This window comes from Marmota marmota, unplaced genomic scaffold (genome assembly GCF_001458135.2).
Source record: "Marmota marmota marmota unplaced genomic scaffold, marMar, whole genome shotgun sequence".
Lineage (NCBI taxonomy): Eukaryota > Metazoa > Chordata > Mammalia > Rodentia > Sciuridae > Marmota > Marmota marmota.
In genome coordinates this window covers 35,214,241-35,225,283 of record NW_026000016.1, presented here as the reverse complement: position 1 = coordinate 35,225,283, position 11,043 = coordinate 35,214,241, and positions in this window count along the sequence as shown.

Genomic DNA, 11,043 nt, shown 5'->3' with positions numbered 1-11,043 from the left:
CTGATAAGAACACAGATGAAGGATAGGACCACAGTCTGAACAGCTTCAGGGGCTCCCATCCCACTGCGACTCTATGACAGGCACTCCCCTGGTGTTGCAAGGAAGAACTTGCAAATTGACACCCTACACGCGTTGTCATTTCTAGATCTCTGGCCACACCATTGCTCTGCTTGGAAGGCTATTTTGCCCATTTGCTTATCACAATTCTATTCAACCTTCATGACCTAGTCAAATGTGACCTCATTAAGTCTTCTCAGGTTGCTCAGGGGACATTGCTACCCTCTTTCTCTGAATTTTCACAGTTTATCAGAGTCAGCCTTTGAACTTGATTAGTGGTGACTAGGCCTTTCTTTCTGACAAATGAAACATTTCATGAAGGCAGAAGCCACTTCTTACTCTGTATCTCTGACTGTGGACATGAGGCTTAGCCTGGCAGAAGCTCAGTGATGGTTTGAGGAGTGAAAAAAACAAATGAACTGAGATTCAGTGGAAAACCAAAAAAGCAGGCATTCTCAGCTTTGTGGGGGACATCTTGGGTATTGCATGCAAAAGTTCCTCAGGGACTCAGGATAGACTGACAGGGAGGAGGATAATTTGGACATTAAGATATATGGGTCAGCTTTTGGCAAAGCCAGAGGGGTGGTGAGTCTCGATTCAATGTGCAGCCTGCTGTGTCAATGTCATCATGCCACTGAACTTTAAAACCTGGAGGATAAAGCATCAGTGTGTTTGCTAAAGAGGATCTGGAGCACACACAAATACACACACTCATATACACACAGACAACTTAGGCAAACACAGGAGTTAGCATAGGTGGACACGCCCATATGGAGATGTGCAAATATACACTTGGATATCTGGGCACATAGAGTTGAATATAGAATACCTGTTAATTGAACACACATACATACACACACTCAACAATCTTTGTGGTCCAAGTAAAACAACTGGTTGTGATAAAAGTTAAAGGGTAGGCAAGCAGCCCTGAGCAAACACTTAGGTTTGATAACCAAAGTCAAAGAAAGCTGTAGTCGCTGAATCTTGAATTGCCCTCGCCCTTCTCTCCACCTTCTTTTTCTCTTTTCCAGAAAGTAATCTAGGATTGAAGTTGCTGAGGCTGGCTTTGCACTAACGATCCTCTTGCCTCAGCCTCCCAAGCCACTGGGACTTCAGGCCTGTGCCACCGTGCCCAGCTGTAATTTAGGACTTAAGGCAATAGGCAAGCAAGATCACTGCAGGCACTATCTTCTATAATGAACCACAGCATCCTGCATCCTGTGACAATGCCCAACAGGCATCAAGCCAGTTCAGTTCTCTGCACACCTCGGCAATGGATGGGAGGGAGGCCACAGGAGAGTCAGCAACTTCCATACTAATCTTATCCTGTGAGCTATAGCCCCACAGAGGTCTGGTGAGCTTTGACTTCCTGCTCAGTGCTTATACCTTCCTGATACCTTTGCCAGCTGATATCAATTATAATCATGGGGGTTGTGTGCATGCCCACCCACGTGTCTTCTGTCTGGCAAGAAGCTCTCTGAGGATAAGGATCATACGTCCCACAATTAGACTGAGCATCTCTTTAGGGAGACCTTGTGTCCCCTGGGCCCTTCCAGTGAGAAACAGGCATTGCTTTCTCCTTGTCTTCATGCACTGAGGGCCCTGAATGAGTGTGGCTTCTGAGCTGGATTTCTCTCAGTGGGCTGGTGTTCTCTCCCCTTCCTACAGATCTTTTGGGAAACTGTCTGCAGAGAATTTTCCACATGGGGCTCTAGTGAGCCACCACATCTTTGTATTTCAATTGGTGGCAGGTCCAGAGGCCTGCAGGCTGAGAAGTGATTGCCTGCTCAACACAAGCCACAGCACCCCAAGGACTGAATCCTCTTGGGTTTCTTGGCATATTGGAACCACTGGGGAATTGTTGAGAACCTGAGATTTCCTTAATAATTTACATCGTTCTCCTCCCTTTACAGGATCCCATGACCCTGAACAAAGTCAATGAACATTATCCTGTGGTAACTGGTAATCTCATCTCCTCGGTCAGGTAACAACAACAAGGGGCATAATACCAAGAATTATTCTGAACTCTGGCCACCTTCCCAGGAGAGCTGGACCTAGCTCCAGGGACCTGGAAAGGCTGCTTCAGTTTACCAATGGCCTTCACTTGTTGGGAGGTGGAGGATAATTAAGAAGAAGGAAATGCTTTGGGAACCTTAGGAAAACAATAAAAACCTGATTTTTCTCACTAACCTGTTTCTCACTAGCCTTTGGGGATGCAGAATGAGTTTAAGTAGCCTGGATGCCCATCCCCCACCTCTGGTGGGTCTTATTTTCCTTCACCTGGGCTCCAGGCCCACCCCTGTCCTTTTCCTGTGTTCTTGGTCCTCCTACCTTTTCACCCGGACCCCCTCTGCCAGCTCCATTCCCTCCACATAGAAACATACTTAGGTCTTTGGCATCTTAAAATACCCACCCCCATCTTTCCCTTCCAGGGCCTGATCTACTTCTGTGCTTCTTGGCTAAATCACTGAAAGCCACTGAGGGAACGACCCGCTTTCTCACCCTACTGCCCACTGGCTCCCCACCACCCTCTGCTCCACTGAAGCAGAAGGTCCATGGTGATTGATAGATCCCCAAATACCTCCTGGGCAGCTTAATATTCCACAGGCAAATTCTGAACTTAGTATTCATCAAAAATTGTTTGAAAACCTTCTCTGTGCAGACATGGCACTGTAAAGTGAGAACAATCAAGGTCAAAGAGCTTATGATTTGATGGTGAGGAGAGACGCAAACCAACCATTACCAGTTTGATTGCTAAGGGATTCAACTGAGATATGTCCAATGTTATGGGAGCCCAAGGAAAAGCATCAAACTGGAAGAGAAGGAGCAACTGATCAGGGAAGGAGTGAGGCTAGAACTGAGTTTTGAGTGATGTGAGGGAAATAAGAAGAAATTGAAATTTTCAGCTGTGAGACTCCTTCAATTTTAAGTTATAAAAAAAAAAAAAAAAACAGTGCAAACCAGAGATCCACACAGCTGGGGAAACTAGGTGAAAGTGGCTTCAGACTCATGCAAGTCATTTTTGGAACTGATCTTTTCCTCCCACTCATCTCTGCTGCTTCTGCCTCTGCACTGGATTCAATCTGTCCTCATCAGTCAAACTCCCTCCGAGGTTACGGAGCAGAAATAGCATGGCCGTAAGCAGTTCCAGGCTTATGTCACTTCAAGTTTTCAGTCCTAGGAGAAAGAAAGAACTATCCCAGCACCTCACACATAAAATTTTACAGAAGGGCTCTGATTGGCCCAGTGTGGGTCACGTGCCAATCCTGGGCCAAGCAGTGTGACTAGAGGATGAGATACTGTGATTGACCAGGCCTGGACCTCCTACCCAGCACTGGAGCCAGGAAGCAGGAGACTGTGGTTGGAAACTCCACCAGGTCCACGTGGAGTTAGAGCAATAGTAATGCAAAGCACGGTGCACTGAGAATACAACAACAACAGCTGTGCATCATAGAGAACTTTCTAGACAAAAAGAACCACATATGCACCAGCCATGGTGCATGGGAATTACTAGTAGTTTTATATAGCTGGATCTAAGGATGAACTTGGGCAAGAGACAAGAAACCAACCTAGAGAAGAAAGAATTTGCAAGACCATATGTGTTAAACAAGAGTTTGAATATTATCCTGAAAGCTATGGGGAATCTTTGAAAAATGTTATGTCAGATATTGATACAATCTGGGAATTTTTTTTTTTTTGCCCATAGACTTGTTCTTCTCCTTTCTACTTTATTTCAATTAATGGTACATCCATGCTGCCAATGCCAGCAATTAGGGGCATTTTGAAGTCGTCTTCCTTAACCAAGTCCTTCCTAGACCCTCCCAATTAACCATTTCTCCCTATTTTGTGGCACTGCCTCGAGTGCAGGCCTGTGTCTGTGCTTGCCCCTGTGTTGGTCTCTCCTAATTTAAATCAAGGCATCTGCTCTTCCAGGGAGTTTTCTGTGCTTCATTCCAGGTTGGGTTCGACCTGGTTTTCTCTGCTTCCATAGCACACATCCCTCTTAACAGTCAACACTGAGCACTGCAATGGTGTTGCATCTGGCTCTGCACCAGAAGCTGTGTGTGCGTGTGCCCGGTGGCTACCCCAGGGCATTTCTGACCCCAACTGCAGGGATAGTCCCCAGAACACTGTAGACACTGGATATGTGAGTAAATGAGCCCCACTTCCTGCCACTAAGACTGATAAATATAAGCACACCCATAACTGAAAAATAGAAAATGTTTAAGGTCTTAATTTCCAATGCTCATGTTCTTTTTCTCTACTCTTTATATCTTCTCTCTACCTATCTAGCCATACATAACATGGAACTGAAATCTGCAGTGTGTATGTCATGTATGTGTACATGAAATAATTTGTTACTGTGTTTTAATTTAAGAGTGAATGGTCATGTGATTTTTCTGAATTGTGAGTTTGAGTTTTACTTTTCATACTATAGTAGCCCTTGGTAGAGTTTTATCCCTTGAGGTTTTGCATTCCTAACACAGAGGTATAAAAATACTTTTCAAACTAGATGCACAAACTCACACACAGAGAGACACACACACAGTAGTCCATGATTCAGGTACCGATATAAAGCCCTTCAAGTTTTTTTCTAAGGATATACTAAATTGAACCCTATGAACACAATATTGTATAACAGAAAAACATTTTCTCAGGGACTGAGAGTGGTAGAGTTATTGCTTAGCACATGCAAGGCCCTGGTTCCACCCCAGCACCACACACACACACACACACACACGCACAGAGAGAAAAAAGAAAAAAGAAAAGATGTTCTCAGAATCTTTCCTTTGCAGCACATGGAACTAATGACATTTATGAGCACTAATGCATTTAACACATTCCACTCTTTTTTCAAAGGGTAACCACATGGAATTAAATTATAGGGGTAGTCTTCAATGCATTTCATTTTTAAAAAAAGAAATAATTTCCACACTTCAGGACTCTATGACTAATGTCACTACTTATAACCCATTTGATCATATAAAGAGCATGTTCCAAGTCTGCCCTAGAAATTGCTTCTTGAGGATTGAACTATAGAGGAGAGTTATTCTGAGAATGTCCCAGTCAAAGCTAATTAACACCAGCATCAAGGAAATTACACAGAGTGACTCCTTGACTTTACTTCTATTTGTTTATTATGTTGATTTTTAAAGGAAGTTTTTATGCAAGACTTTTTATTACTTAAGTTATATTAGTTATCTGTCAAAGTAACAGATTACCCCAGCATTTAGGGGCTTCAACCAACATGTCTTTTCTTTTTTCTTTGTGGTGCTGGAGATTGAACCCAGGGCCTTATACATGCAAGGCAAGCACTCTACCAACTGAGCTATATCCCCAGTCCTCAACCAACATGTCTTATTACCCACTTTCTATGTGTCTGGGATCTGGGCATGGCTTCGCTGGATCCTCTGTCTCGGGTCTTCTTACCCAGGTGCAGTCAAGGTTCATCTGGGGCCTGATTCCCTTAAGCTCTCTTATGTGGTTTGTGGCAGGATCCAATTCCTTGTGGGCTGATACACTGAGGGACTCAGTTCCTAGCTGGCTGTTGGCCAGAGGTGACCCCCAGTTCCTTGCCATATGGGCCTCTCCAATATGGCGGTTTGCTTCATCAAAGCCACCAAGAGAGAGCGTCCACATTACAGCCCTTTATAACCTAATCACAGAAGTAACATTCCACCACTTTTGCTGTATTCTATTTGACAAGTTACTGGCTCCATTCACAGGAAGAGATTTCACAAAGGTGTAAGTACCAGGAAGTGAGGGTCCCTGGAGACCATCTTAGAAGTCTGCCTACCACAAAGTATGGTCATTAAAAAGTGAAACTACTGTATTTAAATGTCACCTTTGCTCTTTTACATTGAATAAAACAGAGCTCCATCAATACTTTGGTGTTAATCCCCTGATTAAAAGCATACCGATTTACTTAAATAGTTTATTCTCAAACATTAAATAGAAAACCAAACATGATTTCTCACTTTGTTTACTGAACTCCTGATTGCCAAAGCGAGCTGATGTTTGCTTTTGTTGCTGGGATGATAATTCAGATTTCCTTGGTTGCCTATGACAAAAAACAAGTATGAACCTGTTTAGGCAATAGGGGAAATACATTGGCTCAAATAACCACGCCATGGGAACAGCCTTGGGGACAGACCTGAGCAGCCTGAACTAGACAAAATAACTGAGTTTAATAGGTTCTGTATAATCACTGGGCTTCTTATAATAACATCCTTTATCCCAAGACACTCCGTATTTTTCACTTTTTATTGGACCCAATGCATAAGTCTCCTGGGGCTGCCATAACAAATTGCTACAAAGCATCTGACATAAAACAACAGGAATTTATTCTCACAGATCAGGAGGCCAGAAGTCAAGGGATCAGGAAGGGTGAAATCTACTGAACGTTATAAGGACGAATCAAAGTCATGCCTGTCTCCTCACTTCTGGTGATTTCTAATAGTCCTTGGCTTGAGACACATTGGCATCTCTAACTCCCTCTTCAGTCCCCTTTTTTCTCTGAGTCTCTCAGTGCCCTCTCTTCCTCCTACAAAGACATGGACACCAATCATTGGATTTGGGGCCCAGCCTGAACCCAGAGTGACTTCATCTGAAGATCCTTAAGTAATGACCCTATTTCCCAGTAAGGTCACATTCGGAGTAAACTTGAACTTCAGGGAAGGGAGCACTGCTCAGCCCACTGTACTTTATCTTCACAGTGGCCTCTGGAGAAAGAAAGATAAGTTCTGTCATTCCCTTTTATACATTGGGAACCCAGTACGAGATGGGAATGAGGCAAAGGTCATGTAACCAGGTGGTGGGAGTGGATCCCAGGTTTAAATTCCTCCTCCGGCATCCTTTCGCCATCCAAGTGTTATTGCACATACACCTTATGGGGACATTACGTGGGAGACAGGCAAACAATGAGGGCAGAGGAGCTTTGGTCCTTATCTGTCCAGCTCTTCTCTCTCACCTTCTAGAGAACTGGCTCTGGCCCTTCCCACTCGTGTGTTCTGCAGAGGCACCTGGCTCCAACAGGGCCTCTTCCCAGGCCCAGGAGTTCACCTGGGGCCCACAATGGACACCCTTGACTGACCTCCACAGATTCAGAAATGGGCATGTGAGAAAAAAGAGGCAGCTAAGAAAAACAGAGCTGCCTCTTTGCAGTGTAGACCTGAGCCCGACAACACCAGTCTTAGGCTCATTCTAGTGGCAAAGCTGAGAGATCAAGCTGCTGGTGGCCACAGGAACAATGTCCTCCCAGAGGAGAACAGACACACTGGGTGCAGGTTTCTGTTTCTCCTGACCAGCATGTAAGTTCTGGGAGGCCTTGTTGGTTACATTATTTGTTGTACTTGGCAGAGTACCTAGTATGTAGTAGGCACTCAGATGTCAGGAGGTCCTGACATCTGTTGGGACCTCCAGCTTCAGAGGGACCACAGGGCTACTCCCTTCCTTGTTTTTCCACACACCTTCATTGCATTCCCTCAAAACTCCTCAGGGTTCTTTGTTTCTTCCGTGGAAGGGGAAACCCATACCCTCCCTTCTTGCTTCCCAGATCCGTGCTTGTCTGCACATTGCAGGAAGTCAGTTGGCGCCATGATTTGGAAAGACTGCCAGTCTTCGCTTTGTACTTTCTCATCTTGCTCTTCTTCTATGAGTTTCCTGGTGAGGAGGTGTGGGACCATGCCACCTCCGTCATCTGTCCTCCTTCCTGCTCTCATGCTGTGTGGTCCCCAGAGCACAGCTGTACTCTGGGACTGATTCCCAGCTAAGGCTAACTAGTAGTTTATGATTCTTCTTTATCCATCTCCCTAATCCTGAACTTCCTCTGAGAAGGAAAGTAGGGAGCTGTCTGGCCTTTAATTTAATTTAATAAAAACATTTTAAAAAATGTTTTTATTAGTTATTGATGGACTTTTATTTCTTTGTTTATATGCAGTGCTGAGATTCGAACCCAGTGCCTCACACATGCTAGGCAAGCGCTCTACCACTGAGCCACAACCCCAGCCCCTAATTTTATTTTTTGACTTGTTCTTTTTAGATACACATGACAGTATACCCACTGTATCATGGGTTTTGATGTATCATATATACATGGAGCATAAGTTCCACTGGTCATGTAGTCATATATGAACGTAGGAAAGTTATGTCTGATTCATTCTCCTGTCTTTCCCATTCCCATCCTCCCTCTCCCTTCCCTTCATACCCCATAGTTGAATTCAATGAACTTCTATTCCCATCCTCACCCCCAATTGTGTGTTAGCATCTGCATATTAGAGAGAACTTTCCTTGGCCTTTGAGTTTAGCTATCTGAACTATTCACTTACCCTTCTGTTTAGCTTCAGGGATTTCAGTCTCTCCCAGAGTGCAGAGTGCACTGGATCAGGTGTCACACACCCTGATTTACAGTATCAGATCTACCATCCATTAGCTGTGGGACTTTGGGGGCCATTTATCCTTTACTCCCAGTTTCTTCATCTGTCGAGGATAAGACCACTATCTTGTCTACTATGATGATCACCTAAGATAAGTGGGTATAGAAGTGCTGTGCAAATTGGTTCCCTTCTGTGTCAGTCGTTCGGGTCATTTTATCCTCGGTTCTGTCAGTGCATCAGGAGAGCGTTCTTTGTCTCACATACCCACAGACCTGGAGGGAACCCTGAGGTGGTTTCAGCAGAGGGACGCTCCCTGGGCTCTGGGTGAGCTTTTCTGTTTACTCTTGGCTTTTGTCTCAGCAGATGGCTGGAGCTGCTCCAGGGCTCAGCCTCACATGTCAACACTTGAAACAGGAAGGCCTGGGCCGTCCAGGATGCTGGTTAGCAACGCAAACCCACGACTATCCTGCCCAGGTACTTAGTGACCAGTGCAGGAGGGCACCAGGGGAGCTGCTGATGGGGAGAAGGAGGGGAAAATCATTCCCAGAAGTTTCCAGTAGATGCCACCTCAAATTTTAAGGGCCAGGCTGAATTGACGGGCCATGACTTCTCAACTAATCACTGGCTGAGGATGTCTAAGCCAATTGAAGTTCATGAGCTGGGAGAGAGCTCATCTAATCCATGAGCACAATTGGGGTTCTGCCAGTGAGTCAGGCAGGGGGGTCAACACGGCTGCCACACATGCTGCCTCATCTCCCCCCCACTCCTCTGCAACCACTTCCCTGGTGTCCCACCCTGACCCTCCCACCCTGCCTCTTTCCAGGCTCTCCAATTTAGACTCTGCCTTGCTCCTTCTTCCTGGTTTCTGCCACTCCTCCCATGACTTCTTGACATCTTCTTTCATTTGGGGGACCTACAGCAACCACCAACACAATGGTAATAGCACTGTTACCCCTTGTGTCTTAGCCACTTTGTGCTACTCTAACAGAATACATGAAATGGGGTAATTTATAAAGAACAAAATTTATTTGGCTCACAATTCCAAGATTGAACCCAGTGTGGTGGCACATAATCCTGTAATCCCAGCGGCTCGGGAGGCTGAGGCAGGAGGATTGCAAGTTCCAAGACAGCCTCAGCAACTTAGTGAGGCCCTAAGCAACTTAGCAAGACCCTGTCTCTAAATAAAATACAGAAAGGAGCTAAGCTACAGAACCAACCTAGGTGCTCTTCAACAGGTGAATGGATAAAGAAAAATGTGGTATATATACACAAGGAATATTACTCAGCCATAAAGAAGAATGAAATCATTGTATTTGCTGGTAAATGGATGGAACTAGAGATTATCATGCTAAGTAAAATAAGCCAATCCCCCAAAACTAAAGGCCAAATATTCTCTCTGATATTCGGATGCTGTATCACAATAGTGGGGGGTATGGGGAGGTAGTAAGATGAGGTTCACCAGATTGGACAGGGCAGAGTTGGGGGAAAGGAGGAAATATGGAAATGGAAAAGACAGTAGAATGAAACAGACATAAATTTCCTATGTTCATATGCGAATACACGACCAGTGTAAGTCCACATCACGTACAACCATAGAAATGGGAAGTTATACTCCATATGATATGTCAAAATACATTCCACTGTCATGTATAATTAAAAAGAACAAATGAAAAAAATTTTAAAAAGGGGCTGGAGATGTGGCTCTGGGGTTATGTGACCCTGGGTTCAATCCCCAGTACTAAATAAATAAATAAATAAATAAACAAACAAATAAACAAATACTAAAAGGGCTGGAATGCTGCTTAGTGGTAGAATGTTTGCTGAGCATGTACAAGGCTTTGGGTTCAATCCCGGGTACCAACTGCCGCAGTCTGGCTGGGCACAATCAGGAGCCACTTGTCAAAAGAAACTAACTTTATTTTTAGAACCACACACGCCAAACAAAACAGCCTCTCAGGAAAAACCCTCAGAGCCTCAACTGCCACCACGGGCTTTCCACAAGCCTCTCTCTCCCCCACAAGCTTCTCTCCACCTCCCACAATCCTCCTGCTCTTGAGGCCGATTGGCTGGGTCATGTGGGCGGAGCCAAAAAAGTCCCCCAATGAGCAGCTCCGTGGTCTGAAAGGGCAGGGAAACAGCCCAATGAGCATCACCGCAGAGGAGCCAATCAGCTAGATGTTGCTGGGGCTGAGGAGCCAATCAGCTAGATGTTGCTGGGGCCGCTGTGAGCCAATCATCAGCCGGCAGCTGGAAGTTTGCTGGCAGCTGGAAGTTTGCTGGGGCCCCTTCGGCTGTGGCTCTCAACATCTCCCCCTCTCTGTTTAAACAACAAGCATGTGGCTTAGGGACCGTGCCTGCCTTAGGTTGTCCAATAGTACATATGGTCCTTACCCGTTAGGTTGGTACCATTGCAATTGGATCTTACCCGTCATTGACTACCGGTCCAATATACAGCCACACCTGTGGAGAGGTCTTTGTACCAGCGGGGGGGGTGAGGTTCTTTGCCTCACCTCTGATGGCCCCCAAATTTTAGCTGGACAATCATGACAAGCAGAAGGGAGGAAGATACACCAAGCCAATTGACGGCTCCTTTTGGAAAAATTGTACCACC